The 16,545-nt window shown below is 38.2% G+C and overlaps 1 protein-coding gene across 32 annotated transcripts in view; it reads left to right on the forward strand.

The window, feature by feature from the left end:
• CELF4 (CUGBP Elav-like family member 4) overlaps positions 1 to 16,545 on the forward strand; it is a 745,900-nt gene that overhangs the window by 102,012 nt on the left and 627,343 nt on the right. The window lies entirely within an intron of this gene.

Raw genomic sequence — 16,545 nt, forward strand, 5'->3', positions numbered from 1 at the left:
AAAACTCAAAATAGAATCAGCATTACATGGGGAAGACCTGTGCTGCTGGGAGGGGTTTTAGTTTAGCAGTAACCAGGAAAAGAGGAAGAGAGGGAGACTAGATTCAGCCAAGGTACATGGATTTGAAGCTGCCAAGTGCAGTATTCCTGTGACTGGAATATCACTGGTTTCATAATGACACAAAAGTTAGTAATCAGGTAAATAAAAGTGGGATGCTGAGGGTTCCAATTTGAACCTAAACTGAGAGAGTATTGATCCAAAATTCTAACTTTATTAGCTGGCTTTGAGTGACTGAGTCCTGCACAACTGTAAACTACTTTTCCACAGAGCCTAAGACACATAAGTTGCTCTACGTTAATGAAGAAAGTTTTGATTCTACTCTGCTCTTTTTCCATCATCCTGAGTTTATTTACCTTTCTCTGTGCCACCTTGCCAATATGGAAATGCCCACACACTTGCTCCTCTACATCTATATTTTGCTTTAAAGATCCTACCTTATGTAAATATATACATGCTTCTTTCCCCAAAAAAGACTTTTTTTGTCAGCTGACAACTCCATCTGAATGATTTTTTTTTCTAAAATTTTGCTATCTGCAGATTGAAAGTAACCTGAATCTTGTTGGGCTTTGGGATTTTTTTCCCTTTTAGTTTTTCCTTTCCCCCTTAACAGGTGATTTTCTTTTTACTTCTCTCTTCTTTGAAGAGTAAGCCTGAATGTACAAGAAATGGAAATATTTTGAATAAGGATGTTTCAGGTAACATTTCACCTGAAATGTTATGAAATATGTTTGAAATTGAAATATATTTATCAAAACTAGATATTAATACTTGTGTTTAATAGGATAAGGTATTGTGCATTTAAAGATACTAAGTGGAATTCTATCTTTTTTGCTGAAACTGTTGTTTTTCTCACTAGAAGCCAGACTTGCATAATGGAGCTCATCTTCTCTGTCAGGTTAAAATCTCATCCTGAAGGGAATATTTTCCAGTAGACAGTGGGTCAGTGAGACTGAGGGCTCAGAGCTGGGACAGAGGGCAAGGGATGATTTAGGACTTTTAACATTTTTTTTAATTGATAATTTATACATTCTCAGTCTGCATTGTATGGATTTCAAATCACAAAAATCTTGAAGTCAAAATTGTCATCTCAGTGGCAAAATTGAACCAGCTTTTGTTGGATCAAGACTTCTTTCAGTGTAATATGGGCTGATTTTGGGGTACAGACAAAATATGTATTTCTTCCTTGGTGTATGTAATTTCTGTCACATATTCCACACCAGCCATGCTGAGTTTTGAAGACTTTCTCTTTTGTTTTACACTTTGATGTGATACATCAAAACCTGATCTAATTTGAAACAATGACTCCTCTGTCTAAAATAGCAACCAGGTTTCTGAGACTTCTGAGCATTGAATTTTCACAGCTCTATAGTTTCTTTTTCGTTTTGTCTCAGGATAAATGTTTACTGACCTCCAGCAAACTCTCTGCATACGGCTTCTGCCAAATTTCTGAACTCAGCTTCAGAATGATGTCACTGTAGTTTACTTAAGGAAACCAGCTTTGTCTTTTGATAAACTATCATGTGTGGATACTGTTTTATGGTTCCTATGTGAGTAGCAGGGAATTTTTTATGACTTACCTGACTGTTCTTGGTAAAATACACCAACAATATCAAGCATAGTTCCTCAACATAAAATAAAAAGCACTCTTAAGGTCAGGGGTTTAAGTCTTCACCCACATGAGTTCAAAAATGACACATATATAACATCTTCTCTTGACCCTCTACTCTCTGTGATATAAACAACACTTCTAAAGAGATACCAAAATAATTAGCAAATCTGGTATAGGAAAAAAAAAAAAAAAGGAAAATAACACTACAGTGAGGTGTTGAATCAGGTCACTTTTTTCCATCCCCTAGTAAACTGTGCATTTACCTGCTCTAGCAGCATTGCAGTTTATGGTTTGTATTATAAACTACAGAACGGAGCCACTTCTGATAATATGCTTGTGAATGCTAATATATGGAAATGGTGAGGCACGAGGAGTTTTGTGGCCAAATTCAGATGCCTCTCATCTTAGCTGTGTATCAATTTGTTTTTAGTGGAGTGGTTACATGCATGTATTTTACAATAATTACTTTTTGAGTATGTTTTGTAAAACGAGAGAAATGTTTCACATATATTTCAAATATTTCTGTGTTATGTTATATGTGGGACATAAAGTCATCTTGTGGAACAATCAAAAGACTTCTAGCAGGTATTTATTAATAAAGTCTTTACAGCACTTTGGTTTGGGGCAGGAAGGAATCTTGATAGATATTTTGAAGCAACTAGGATGAAATTTAAAACAAAAAATATTAGTTGAATCTTCTTAATGCAAATGAATTAATCTCTTTTGGACGGATTGAAACAGTCTTGCCTAAATCAGGTTAACTTAGCAGGGTGTGTATGTAAGGGTAGAGAGCACTTTGCAAGTGTCCAACAATTCAAAATCTAGCATTTGCTTGTAATTGTTTATTTTATATACAACAGAGTAACTGGATGATGAAGTATATTAGTTCTTTAATAATTTATAGAAATGCTTTGATGTTGCAGTAATTACATTAAAGGTCACATATCAAAGGTAATTTGGTTGAGCAGCTGTGATGGTTTCTCAGAAGCAATCAATATTGCTGTCCGTGGTGCTGATTTCACCAAGGGGACTGCCAGATTAAAGGAGGCTTATTACCAGCCAGACAGACACAGGGGAAATCAAGAACAGATTGGAAAGATGCACTATTCTCTTTCCCCACCTATAATTAACACTGTTCACCATAATCTACACTAATCCTTCATAGTGGGAAACCTTTATTTTTTTTTTTCTCTTCAACATTATAAAAAACAAATTAAGCAATGAAGAATAATTTGGGGAAGCACAAGAAAGTAGATAAAGTAAAACTTGATTCACCCTTAGGATTCCTGATGTTGGTATATCTCTCAATGATCAAATGCAATATCAACGAAAGTCCATGGCCCTGGGAAAGTGGGGAAGACGGAATATGATTTATATAATGACAATTCAGGGGATGTGATTATTATCTGGCTGCCAATTTGGTATAATATTATCTATTTGCCCCACAAAGATCCACAGGAACTGAAAACAGGAAAATATAATAGTATTTTAAGTGTTCATATTTTGATTATAAATTACAGTGAAGTCAACTTTTCTCCCCTTTCTTTTTGCTTTCTGAACCAAGTGGCGGAGGATAGTGATGAGAAATGTAATTACACTATCAAGATCTACTTGTATTTATAGCACAAATAAATTGAGTTTATATATGATTACCTGAGTGGCATTATTTTCTCTTGTTCTTTGTGGCTTTTTCCAGAAAAACAAGTGAATATTTCATGTACACTTCATTGAAGACACTGCCTCTTTATTTAAAATTAAAACTTCCCTGTAAGAATTGAAAATAATAGCTATGAAATTAAGTAGCTAAGAAACTGTTGATCAGAAATCTGCAGCCCTTATTCAGGCTGGGATATAGACCAGTTTTTCTTGCTGTGTCTGTTCCTCTTGAATGGAAGGGTTGTACTGCTAGTAGGCTATATTTCTCAGTCCATAACATACTTAGCTTTCTTCCTAACTTTTCTGACATACTTTTTCTCTTCTACTATCTAGAAAAAATGTGTTTGGATTTCTTAATTATATACCAAAATACACATCTTTAACATTAGAAGACAGGCAAGCCTATAAAACTGAAACCCAATTTTAAAGAAACAGACAATATTTCTGTAATGAAATTGAAGTTGTGTGTAGTTGTTTTGTTATCTTTGTTATTATTGTCCCTCTTGTTGGTGGGTTGGCTGGTTAGTTGGTTGCTTTTTTTTAAAAAAAGGGTAGTGGAAAGGGATAATGTGGCCTGAAAAACCTAGTCCCTCTTGAATCTTTGTAATAGAGCTTATATGAGAAAAACAGTGTCAAGCAGCTTTTAGAAATCCAGAGCATATCACTGTTCAAGTAGACCTTGCTGTAATTTTACAGTCTTACTGTCTTTCTTTAATGTTTCAAGAGCTTGTTGGAAAACCATTAAACCACCTATCACTCTCCATGCTTTTATGCCAAAAACAGTATTATATTGCCACATTTTCCCAGTTTCAAAAGTTTTCTTCATGAATGTAAATTGCAATATGGTCAGCAGAGGAAAGCTGGATGGGTTCTAATGATTAAAGTAGCCTACTGAACACAAACCTGCTCACCACGCCCTTTAGATTTTGAGAGAAAATATATTTAATTGTTCCCTTGGGAGAAACATGTCTGTTTTCTGAAGTGAAAAATGAAGATGAAAAGGAATAAAACTAGATATGAGGTAAGACCCTTGCAAAAACTAGTCCTATAGAAATTCCCCAGTGCTTTATAATCTTTGGGTGTCAGCGTCATAGTTAAAATGTTACTATTTTACTTCTTGTTTCCTTTCTCTGATCAACCAACCAGTGAAACGATTTTGGGGCCCTTCTCTGGGGGAAAGAGAGGACAGGAGAGGGAGAAGAGACTATATGCACTTTCCATTTGCTAAAAACCTCTGTAGTTTGACAGTGCTGTTCTGTTCACCAGATGAGATGAAACACCTGAGTCCTATCTGCTTGGTAAACATTAAAGTTCCATTTCACTAGTTAAAGATTGGCTTCTGTATCCCTATACAGCAACCTCTAGAATATAAAGTAAACTCTTTCTGCTACCCAGTCCAAAAAGCTTTTAGGAACAAAAAAAACCCCAAACAAACAAACAAACAAACAAAAAAGACAAAAAACCACCAACAGAGTAAGCGTTCAGACAGAACCAGCATGTTGGAAGCATGCTGTTATCTCAGCTGAAAGCACAGTATTCATCACATTTGTGGGGGCTACCCAAGCTTAGCTTCATATACAAGATGGGAAAAACGCTTCTCAGTTGCATTTGAGATTTGGTGGCAATTGAAAAATGGTGTGTGAAAAAAAGATTATAAAGGTTGTTTTGACTTTCTAATTGTACACCTTTTGGCTCTTAGATGATGATTTCCAAGTTATTCAACAAAAGCTTTTGCTGTGCCTTCATTTGTTTTATGTGTTATTCAATGACAACTTTTCTCTCTGACATGTCTACATAGGAGGATCAATCTAATTTTATGTACAACTGTAAAGATGAATGATAAGAAGAAAGGATTCAGGCAAGTACAAGCTGAATAAATTATAAAGGGCAAATGATGACAGGACTGAGGGTCCCATGAGACAGTGATATGATAACAGAAACTAAAGACGAATTTATGATGGATGTAGTTAGCATGTACTGAGGCTGTTAATTTTTCAGGGTAGTTTTACAACTTCTTGTGATTGGAGCAATCAAAATATTTCATTCTAAAGAGATGCCATATATTTTCACTTATCTGTTCTGTTTATTTGTATGTATGGGCTCATTTATATGCATAGCAGTAAACTCCCATAGGCTAGTCAAGCTTACCTCCCATCAAAGTGCCTCTATTCTCCAAACCATAATGCCACTGTTTATGCATAAATAAATAGATAATGTGCAATGATTTGAGGGCAAACCTGGATCTAAAAAAAAAAAAAAAAATCCATATTCATAGAACTGAGCAATCAAATTATTTCAGATCCTGCAAGTAGCTGAGCATCCTCATCTCTTTTCAAAGCCAAGCCTAGGGATTGACTCCCTGGTGAAAAATTATATATAACAAGTTTCAGGTAGGATAAATCTTGGGCTTAGGCTACTTTAAGATCAGCTGATGCTGCATCATAAAGTTAGAAACAAATCTCATCTCAGAGCAGTTCTTGACTGCATTTCATTCATACTCTTTTTTTCTAACTTGTCTTCCTTATTAAGGATATTTGCATTAAAATTATCTTTTTTTTTTCCTTCCTCTGAAGGATTGTCTCTTGTCCATGAGTAATGCTTACTGTGGCCCACATTTGTGAATGCCATGGGTTTGATTCTGACTTCATTTACACAAGTGTAATTCAGCAGTCATCTGAGTGAGGTCAAGGGATTTATATGGCATAGGAAAGAGCAGATCCAGCTATATTTTTCACTGCTGAAATGATGTCATCTTGAACAGTACCATAGCTCTAAATGAGGAAACATATTCCTACCAAGAATATTTGCATCCTAATATCTGATCTCACAAAATGCCAAGAGTTCCCAACACCTCCTGGGCCATCTGTAGCTCCCACAGGCTTTTTACAATAGAGAGGTCCCAGCTTCCAAGTAAAGATGGTTGGTGTCTTAGTGTTTCAACAGTGTCAGCCATTAGGTCCTAATGAACCTTAAACACTGCTGTTTCCAGTTGCATCACCTTACTGATTCAAGTGATGATGAGATTTGTCCATGAATAACTTGCAATTAGAAAACCTTCAGTTCTAATCCCATTACTCACTGGTACCCTTTAACAATAAATTTACTTTTCATCTGTTCAGTCACATGGATGACATTGTGTAAAATTACCTAGTCCATAAGTCACTGTTTGTAGCCTAACCTTTCTATTAATACCCATTTCCCATATTTGCTCTATATAGTAGTGAAGAAGCATGAACTGATTGTGATCTGTAATGTAAGGCCAATGCAAACTTTCAATAAAACACCTAGAAGAAGATGCTGTATAACATTGTGATTTGGACTTTCAAGTGTAGTGATAAACTCAACTATACTAGATTTTACCTGTGGTAGCTGTGCTACTCATAGCTTATACTGGCCTGCCCTCTGTTTCTTTGTGCAATGTATACGTCTTTAAATCCTTCAGATACTCAGTGATTGATAGATAGATAGATAGATAGATAGATAGATAGATAGATAGATAGATAGACAGATAGATAGATAGACAGATATAGATATAGATATAGATATATGTATATGCATACATATACATATGCATATGCATATACATATGCTTATTTTTTTTTTAAGTACAAATGTTGAAGACTTTACACAAGAGTTATGGCTAAGGTAGGTATGTCTGCCACCAAAATTATTTACCATTGAAAACCACAAGGGTGTGTCTTGGGCTAGTTTATTTTAAATAACATATGTAACAGCAGTAAGAATACTAAATCACAAACCTGAATGTTGTAGAGAAACTGTACTCCATGACTGTAATTCCTGAGGAGTGATTATGTAATGAAGACTTGAATCTTGCCTGAAACATTATTTATGTTAGTGTTATTTATGGTACATAGGTTAGGAATATCTGTGAATGTTGAAAAAAGGCTTTCACTTGTGTTGCAGACAGGCTGCAAGCTTTCTGCGAGCTTTACTATGTGAAGACAGTCACTCACACAGAACTTTTACAAAAAATGGTTTATCCTGTATTAAATAGCCTAAAACAATGATTTGTGCATAAAGTTTAACACTGTACTTAAAATTATGAACATCTTTTAAAGAACTAGCTGAGCTGGAATGCATTTGGGATTGGAAAAAAAAGTCCCATCTCTCCACTTACAAATAACTTTTGATAGAACTTGACATGATATAACCCATTTAGCTTCTGTGCTTCACTTCTACTGCATTCTTACTTTGACAGAGAGAAAGTGGTGGGTTATGACTGACCATAAGATTGCACTATCAGTTTAGGCTAGTAGGCATCTGAAGTGACTGCTTTGTTGAGTAGCTGCAGTGTGAGACTTAGAGTGGCACTGTGTGTATGAGTTGCTGTACTTGGCAGGTTCCCAGCAATGTCAGATCCCTCTGATTAGTTTCTGTAAGCACAAGGACAAAATTAAGCCCAACTTGTTTTTCAAAGAAGAAATGTATATGTCCCATTTTTGTTTTCAATTGGAGCTTCTTATATCTTGTTTCCAATATTACTTCTCCTAGACTATATCACCCCTTTAACTGAACCCTGTGGTCCTAGAATGAAGTTGTTGGCCTCTTTTCCCCTTAGGTATGTGTGGTAAACTATAATCCTCTAAGCTTCCACTACTTTCTAGTGAATATTTTCTTTGGTGTGTTGCAAAAAAGTGACTGTTTTGTAGACAGGTTTTGGTAGAGCGTGTCTTGTTCAGCTATAACTGATCCATTCTAACCTCAGGTTGCTCCTTCAAGTAGATGAATTGAATTTATTTTTCTTTTGTCCTGTATATAGTTCATTTGTTTTTATGTTACTGTAATGACTTGGCATGGTAAATATATACCTTATAAGACATGCTGGTGCATGCTTCTGATTTAATTTATAAATTTGATCAATGGAATAACATTTTGTTTCCAGGGTGGTGAAACTGAAATCAGATTTTCAGGGTCTTTTTATTGAAGTCTGACTTCCCTTCAAGATCTTCCTTGGTAAACATCTGAGATATTGCTCCTGTCTTTTGCATTACTTTCTGGTGTTCTTTCTCAGTAAAGTCACACTCGTGCCTCAGGTCTGGATGAACAGCATTTTCTCCTTTTCTCCTCCAGCTCACATCACTCTGCATGTCTGTCCTTTCCACCTCATGTCCTTTCTAGGCTTTCTGGAAACACTACCCTGTGTTCACATAATGCCTGTCTGGTAAAATAAATTGAGATTACAGCTGATGAGGAGGAACGCCATGCTACCCAGACACTTCTGCCTGGTAGATCAAGTATTTTTTTTTCAGACAACAGGACAGACTTAGGTTACTGATCTTTTTCATGTTTTGTGACACTACACCTACATGGATATAGCAGAGGTGACTTGTTGTAAGGCTGATGTTTCTTGAAATTATAAGGCTTATTGTATATGATTTCAGTGTATTTTGAAGTTGCCCAAGAGATACAAAGTGTGCAGAAAAGAGTTGTTCATGGGGTGTTTTCTTGCCTGTCTTTCTTTAGAACAGCTAGAGAGTGATTAGAGATTGATTTCTGTGCTCACACTTATCCTGCATTGGGCAAGAGAAAAGAGAAAGGAAAGGGAGGAGGCAAGTCTTGAATGCTAGCTGGTTTGGTGATAGTAGCCTGATGTTCCCAACTTGTTATTTTTTCTACCACTGCACCTTCAAATTGCTTGATATTACAGACTTTTTCAGCTGGGAGGGGAGAGACTGAGATGCTGGTGAAACAGCACAACATGTCTCCAGTGAGCAGACTACTGCTGAAGGGATCCTGAGAAAAAGTGTGTATTTGTGGGCTCTGTATGGTTTGGGGGAAATAAAATTCAAGCTCTACAAACGTGCATATTCTACAAAGAGTAAAATACAGATATGACACCCATAAAAGATAGTGTATGATGTCCCAGTGGAATTCTCAAATGCATCTATATTGCTGTGTCTTTCTCTTTTATTTTTTATTCTATTAAGCCTTAAACCTTTTCCATCAGCACTATGAACCCAAGCTGCTGTAGCACAGTGGTAATGCCTCTAAAGTGAGCCTGTCCAAACTAATTTCATTGTCCTTGTTGAGTGAAGTGCAACAATTAAACACAGAGCACAAATGGATAGATAAATCTAGTATTTAAAATTATTTCAGTCTGGATAATCTCATGTGCTGTTCACTGTGTGGCTAAAAAACACACTTCCAAGTAATGGAGGACTCATTCTGTACTCTTGTTTGCCGGATGTAAATCCAGAGTAACTCCATGAAATTTTGCAGACTTTAATCTTCTTTACATGTTAGCATTAATGTAGCTCAAATGAGAATCTTATCCTTTTTCTTTATATGCCCTGTAAAGTGGCCTCCCGTTAGCTGTGCTTTCACTGTAAAGACAAAGCCAGGGGAGGTGGAAGGTTGAGATTCTTTTGTTTTGTTTTGTTGGTTAGGTTTTTTGTTTGCTGTTTTTTTTTTTTTTGTGTGTGTGTGTGTGGTGGGTTTTTTGTTTGGTTGGTTGGTTGGGTGGTTTGGTTTTGGTTTTGAGATAGGGCTGCATGTGTTGAATTCATTCACTATGGAGAATCCTGCTTTCTTTGAGCACCTCTCTGCTTTCCAGCACTGAAACTGTGACTGGCAAATTCAGTTACTCTGCAGATCTGGCATTGCTGCTGACTTTCTGGATAGCATTGCAAGAAAGAACCCCTCATTAACAATGCCAGTCTTTCTCGATATTAGCAACTTGGGGCTGTATTCTGGCTTTCCACCAATTCCAGCTGAAAACTCATAGCAATCCTGGTTGAAAGGAAGGGGACTTATGCCAGCAGATTGATGCTAAAAGCCAGATCACTTCTACTTTGCTTCATTTCTTTCTAAGACACATTGCTGCTTCTTTTCTGTTGGTCCCTCCCTGATCAAGGACCACTCAGTGTTGCTGAGCAGTCTTCACTAACTTAATCACATTTGGGCCCAGTTTTTTCCTGCAGACCCTGGCGTGTGGAGTGCTTAGGTCTTGGTTTTTAGTTTACACAGTAAACGAAGTCCATTAGTAGACGATAATCAGGGGTTGGAGAAGGACACCTCACTTGTCATCTGTGGAGGTTGTATTAAGCCTCCGTAGTTATTAATCATACTTTACCATGCAGATAGCCGAAGATGAAGAGTCACATTCATTGTCTTTGCTCCTCATTCTTTTGGACTGGTGTGCAAATGATCTTTGTAATCTCTGTTACTATGGTTATTCATAGGCCATCCAGTCAACCAGGACTGCTCCTGAGATGCTGATAGAAGTCTTTCACCTCTCCATGGTGACTTGATGATACAGATCAGCCACTGGAGGTCTCTCCATTTATATCTCAGAAAACATCCTTGAGAGTCCTAGAAAGTCTCTGCTAGCTCTTATTAAATTGCAGTATCTTGTCTAGAGGCCAAAAGAATTCTGAACAGAAGCCAAACCTATTGTAAAAAACAAGTTTAACAGTAACCATCTTGATTTCAATTGCTCTGCGTTTTAATACCAGCTCTAACCTTGAACTTAGACTAAGATGCCCTGAGGCCTTTAAAAATCTCACATAAAGCCCTTTTAATCAAAGATAATGACAGTTTTTTCCTTTCTTAATTTTTAAAACACTTAAATCAACTGGGATAAAATCAGATCTGTGCAGAGTGGACTCAACAGTGTTTGCAAAAAAGTAGTTTTAAAATGGAAGATTTTATTCCATCAGAGATTTTTTTTTTTTTTTTTTTTTTTTTGCTTGGTTGCTTGGCTGGTTGGCTGGTTGGTTTTTCCCCCTAGAAAGACTAATATTCTCTTTCTGGTACCCTCTGTGTCCACAGACATTCACACATACAAAAAACCCCAAACAAAAACCCTCAAAAAACAAACAAAAAAAAACACACAAAAAACTTCCCCCCCAGAAAAGTCATCAAAAGCCAGGTAATTTAGGATGGCAGTTGAATACTTTACTTTTCAGAAAGACTTTAGTCATGGAGCCTTTTCTTCAGTAAAACTATGGTTAAAGCTTATGGTGACTACACAAACATGCAGTTGCAATTCATGCCAAAATACAATTACTTTCATCTGCTTACACACCCATTCTTTTTCTTTGTGTCTACTGTCACCTTTATAGAAGCTGTGCTCCAATTTTCTTGTTCCATTTAAAGAAAACTACTTTTCTATAAGCCAGTTTAGCTTCTCAAACAGGGGACAGATCAGAGATATACAAAAATATTAAACCAGGAAGTCCGTACTACCTATCATGCATGCTTAAAATCACAATTTCATCCAGTTGCTACAGCCTATAGTCCTAAAATTACTTTTCAACCTCTGAAGAATGGCAGATTTCCAGAATTAACAGTTTACACTATTTCTCAGAATCAAAATCTTCATCCTGATTCCTCCTTAAGAAATCTAAGTGCAAAGGGGTCTATTTCCCTCACAGATGCAATGATAACGCTAATACGCAAGGCTTATAATCTTCAAATGCCCCACTTACATATTGATTCTGCATATCTGGAGGAAATCAGCACCATTGATTTGGAAGTCTGCTAGTATCTGTTGACTCATGATCTATCTATTCTGTCTCCTCCTTTTTTATTTTTAAGATTTTTGTCTTAGTCTAGAGAATATAGTTGATAATATGCAAGACTCTTGCTAGGGCCATGTGTTTAATTTGTTATTTGTTTTTTATTGATAGCATTTTCTTTAGAAAATGCCAGTTCAAGACTTTTCCATTTGAGGGATCAGGATGATCAGATGAGGCCCTCCACAGGCAAATAGAAATGGCTTCGCATTCACAAGCCCTGGTCCTCATGGGGGATTTCAACCACCCTGACATCTGCTGGAGGGACAACACAGCAAGGTACTAGCATTCGAGGATGTTCCTGGAATGCATAGATGACAACTTCCTCTTCCAAATTGTAGAGGAACCAACCTGAAAAGGTGTTGTGCTGGACCTTTTTCTTACCAATAGAGAAGTGCTGGTGACAAGTGTGAGGCTGAGGAATAACCTTGGCTTCAGTGACCATGAAGCAATAGAATTTAAAATCCTCAGGGTAACTAGGAGGATGTATCCCAAGCTTACAACCCTGGATTTTAGGCATGCAGACTTTGTTCACTTCAGAGATCTGCTGGCCAAAGTATCGTGGGACAAACCCCTAGAGGGAAGAGGGGCCCAGGACAGCTGGTCAGTGTTCAAGGATCACCTCTCTGTGTCCAGGAGCAAAGTATCCCCACAAAGAGGAAAGCAGGAAAGAATGCTAGGAGACCTGCCTGGATGAGCAAGGAGCTCCTAGACACACTGTCACACAAAAAGAAACTCTACAAGGAGCAGAGGAAAGCACAGCTAGAATGAGGGGCATATAAGGAAGCTGCCTGAGCAGCAAGAGACCTCGTTAGAAAAGCTAAAGCTCAGTTAGAATTAAATCTAGCCAGGGAGGTCAACGGGAATAGTAAAAATTTCTATAGGTATAATAATGGTATACCTATAAAAAGAAGACTAGGAAAGGTGTGGGCACCCTCGGAAAGGAAACAGGGGAGATGATGACAAGTGACATGGAGAAGGCTGACATTCTCAATGACTACTTTACCTCAGTCTTCACTGGCAAGGGCTCAAGCTGCACTTTCAGAGTATCCGAAGATAAGGAAGAAGAAACTGCCCATGGTGAATGAAGATCAGGTTCATGACCATCTGAAGAACCTGAAAGTGTTCAAGTCCATGGGACCCGATGAGATACACCCATGGGAGCTGAGGGAACTGGCAGATGAGGTTGCTAAACCACTCTCTATTATATTTCAAAAGTTGTGGCAGTCTGGTGAAGTCCCCAGTGACTGGAGAAAGGGAAACATAACTCCCATTTTCAAAAAGGCAAAGAAGGATGACACAGGGAACTGTAGGCCAGTCAATCTCACCTCTGTGCCCAGTAAGATCATGGAGCAGATCCTCCTGGAGACACTGCTGAGGCAGAATAATAATGAAGAGGTGATTTGGTACAATTACCACAGCTTCACCAAGGGCAATCCTGCCTGACAAACCTGGTGGCCTTTTATGACAAGGTCACAAGATTAATAGATTAAGGCCGAGTAACTGATGTCATTTACTTCGACTTGAACAAAGTTTTCCACACTGTCCTGCACAACATCCTGGTCTCCAAGCTGGTAAAGTCTGGGCTTGATGGATGGACCATTCAGTGGATAAACAACTGGCTTGATGGCTGCACCTAGAGAGTAGCTGTCAATGGGTGGTTGTCCAAGTGGAAGTCAGTGACAAGTGGCCTCAGGGATCAGTCCTGGGACCAGTCTTGTTCAACATCTTTGTTGGTGACATGGACAGTGGCACTGAGTGCACCCTCAGCAAGTTTGCTGACAACACCAAGCTGTGTGGTGCAGCAGACACGCTGGAGGGAAAGGATGGCATCCAGAGGGACCTTGACAGGCTGGAGAGGTGGGCACAAGCCAACCTCATGAGGTTCAACAAGACCAAATGTAAGGTCCTGCATCTGAGTTGAGGCAATCTCAAGCACCAATATAGTCTGGGCAGGGCCTGGCTTGAGAGCAGCCCTTAAGGAAAGGACTTGGGGGTGCTGGTGGATGAGAAGCTCAACATGAGCTGTCAATGTGCACTTGCAGCCTGGAAAGCCAATCACATGCTGGGCTGCATTAAGAGAAGCATAGCCAGCGGGGCGAGGGAGGTGATTCTCCCCCTCTCCTCCACTCTGGTGAGACCCCATCTGGAGTACTGCATCCAGTTCTGGAGACCCTTTTACAAGAAGGATCTAGAGGTGCTGGAAGGTGTCCAAAAAAGGGTCACACGGATACTGAGAGGACAGGAGCACCTCTCCCATGAGGACAGACTGAAAGAGTTGGGACTATTCAGTCTGGAGAAAAGAAGGCTCTGGAGGAGCCTCAAGAGGAGGCTCTCAAGAGGAGACCTTATTGTGGCTTTCCAGTATCTTAAGGTGCCTACAAGAAAGCTGGTGAGGGACTTTTTGGCGTGTCAAGTAATGACAGGACTAACAGGAATGGAACAAAACTAGAAATAGGTAGATTCAGATTGGATATTAGGAAGAAGTTTTTCACCATGGGGGTGGTGAGACACAGGAACAGGTTGCCCAGGGAGGTGGTAGAATCCTCATCCATGGAGGTTTTTAAGGCCAGGCTTTATGTGGCTCTGGGCAACCTGAGTGTGAGATGTCCCTGCCCACGGCAGAGGGGTTGGAACTAGATGATCCTTGAGTTCCCTTCCTACCCTAACAATTCTATGATTCTATGATTTCGGTCATGCATTTAATCAAAACTAAATTTTCAGATCCATTAGAAAATTCTTCTTCAAATAAATGAGCCAGAAAAATACAAAACAACTTAAACAGGCAGATGTGATGTTTGGTTGGCATATGGACCTTCTCTGATACAAATCCCTACCTTACCTAATTCAAACCAAGAAAAGAACAGAAACTAGCTTTCATGTGCCCTCTTCTACTAAGTTTCCTACTTGCCTGAATCTTGGTCATTTAAAGACAGCATTTGCACATGTACTGCCTTTATTTTCTCCTCCCCTCTATTTTTGCAGAAAATTCTAAATAATTTATATAAAACAAATGGAGATTTTTTTATGGATCACTAAGACACAATGCTAGATCCGGTTGATTTTAAGAAGAATTTATAGGGTCTTGAATGATGCAATGAAAGGAGACTGGACATACAGATTGGAAGTTTACTGTATCTGACTTCAGATATTGACCCTCTTCAGCTGAATGAGTCAAAATTAATCTCTTGTCTTCCTTTGAAGGGGAAAGTGAAGACATGAGAAAATACCTATTATTAATAATTGTTACAGTGGAGAGCTGGAATCCCCCTCCCACATTGACAATAACCAAGCTAGCCCAGTCCGGAAGCAAATGAAGCTGTATTTTACAGGAAAAACTGCAATCTATGATGAAATTTAATGAATATGTACAAATATACACTATTCACAACATGTACAAATATGTACAATCAACAGAAAAACACAACAAAGCCCTCTGGCCCCATAAGGGGCTGTGCTGCTTCTCCCCCACACTTTCCCAGAGGAGGCAAAACGGAAGAAAGCCAAGAACCAGAGACGTTTGTTAAACTTAGCTTGTCAAGGTCAGTATGTGAGTGCGTGTTATCTTCAGCCAGAGGAGAAAAGAAGCAGGCAGACAAACTGAAAGTGACTGCGAGACTGTACCTTGTTTTGAGTACTGACTCTTAAACATTTCTCTCTCTCCAATGGAAGTGTTTAGAATAATCGTTATTTTTCTTTCTTACACCCAACTATGATTTATTTACATTCTTTTACTTTTCTGCTCAAACTTTGTGAAGAAAAATTAAAGACAGTCTTAAAACCATCACACCTATGAAAAATGCAGTTTTGAGGGATGAAACAGAACCAGAATCAGTACTTGGCCTATGTGACAAAAGTCAATGAAATGACCTTTGGTTTGATATCCTACATAGATTAGTTAACATTCCCCCACTGTTACCTATTTGATTAGTAGATATTTAGAATTCTTCAGATTAGGATTTTTTCTTTCATGTACATCTGTGTTTGCATGCCGTGCTTAGCAGTGACAGCTCCTGCTTTTGACTGCAGTTTCCTTCCTGGACATTCCTGTGATGTTGACAAATGATGATAACTGTTGTTCCAATACGAGGTGATGTCCCAGGATGATACTTTGCCTTTCAGAAAGGGGTTGTCTTTTTCTGGTGTTTTGGGGCTGGGGTGGTGGTGGTGTGGGTGGTGTTTGTTTTTTTTTGTTTATTTGGTTGGTTTGGTGTTTTTTTGTTTTGTTTTTGTTTCTTTTCCAATTTTTTTTCTTAGACATGTATTTGTCCATACTGTATTTGACATCTGTAATAAAATTTGGGTCAGATATACTTTTCAATAAAAAGAGGCATCCTACGAAGAGCCCCATGCTTATATCAATGTCATGTCAATAATAATAGAGACTATTGTCACTGCACTGAACCTCTTCATTGTATAAAATATTCCTCACTTTTCCACTTCTCTTTTTTTGACTTCTTTCCAAGATATAATGCAAGACATTCCACTATATGTTCTACCATGTCACACGAAACAGCACAGAAAGAGAAGCAGGCTAGCAGAAAGCAAGGCTCCTCAAATTTACTGTAATATGAATGAGCACAGTGAAAATGTGGAACATTCACATTGTCTTGCTTGATCGTATATGTCCTTGCACGCTAACACAGGAAGAAAAGAGGAGTTTTGTCAAGTGGCTTTTTTTTT

This window comes from Indicator indicator, chromosome Z (genome assembly GCF_027791375.1).
Source record: "Indicator indicator isolate 239-I01 chromosome Z, UM_Iind_1.1, whole genome shotgun sequence".
In the NCBI taxonomy this organism is placed as follows: Eukaryota; Metazoa; Chordata; class Aves; order Piciformes; family Indicatoridae; genus Indicator; species Indicator indicator.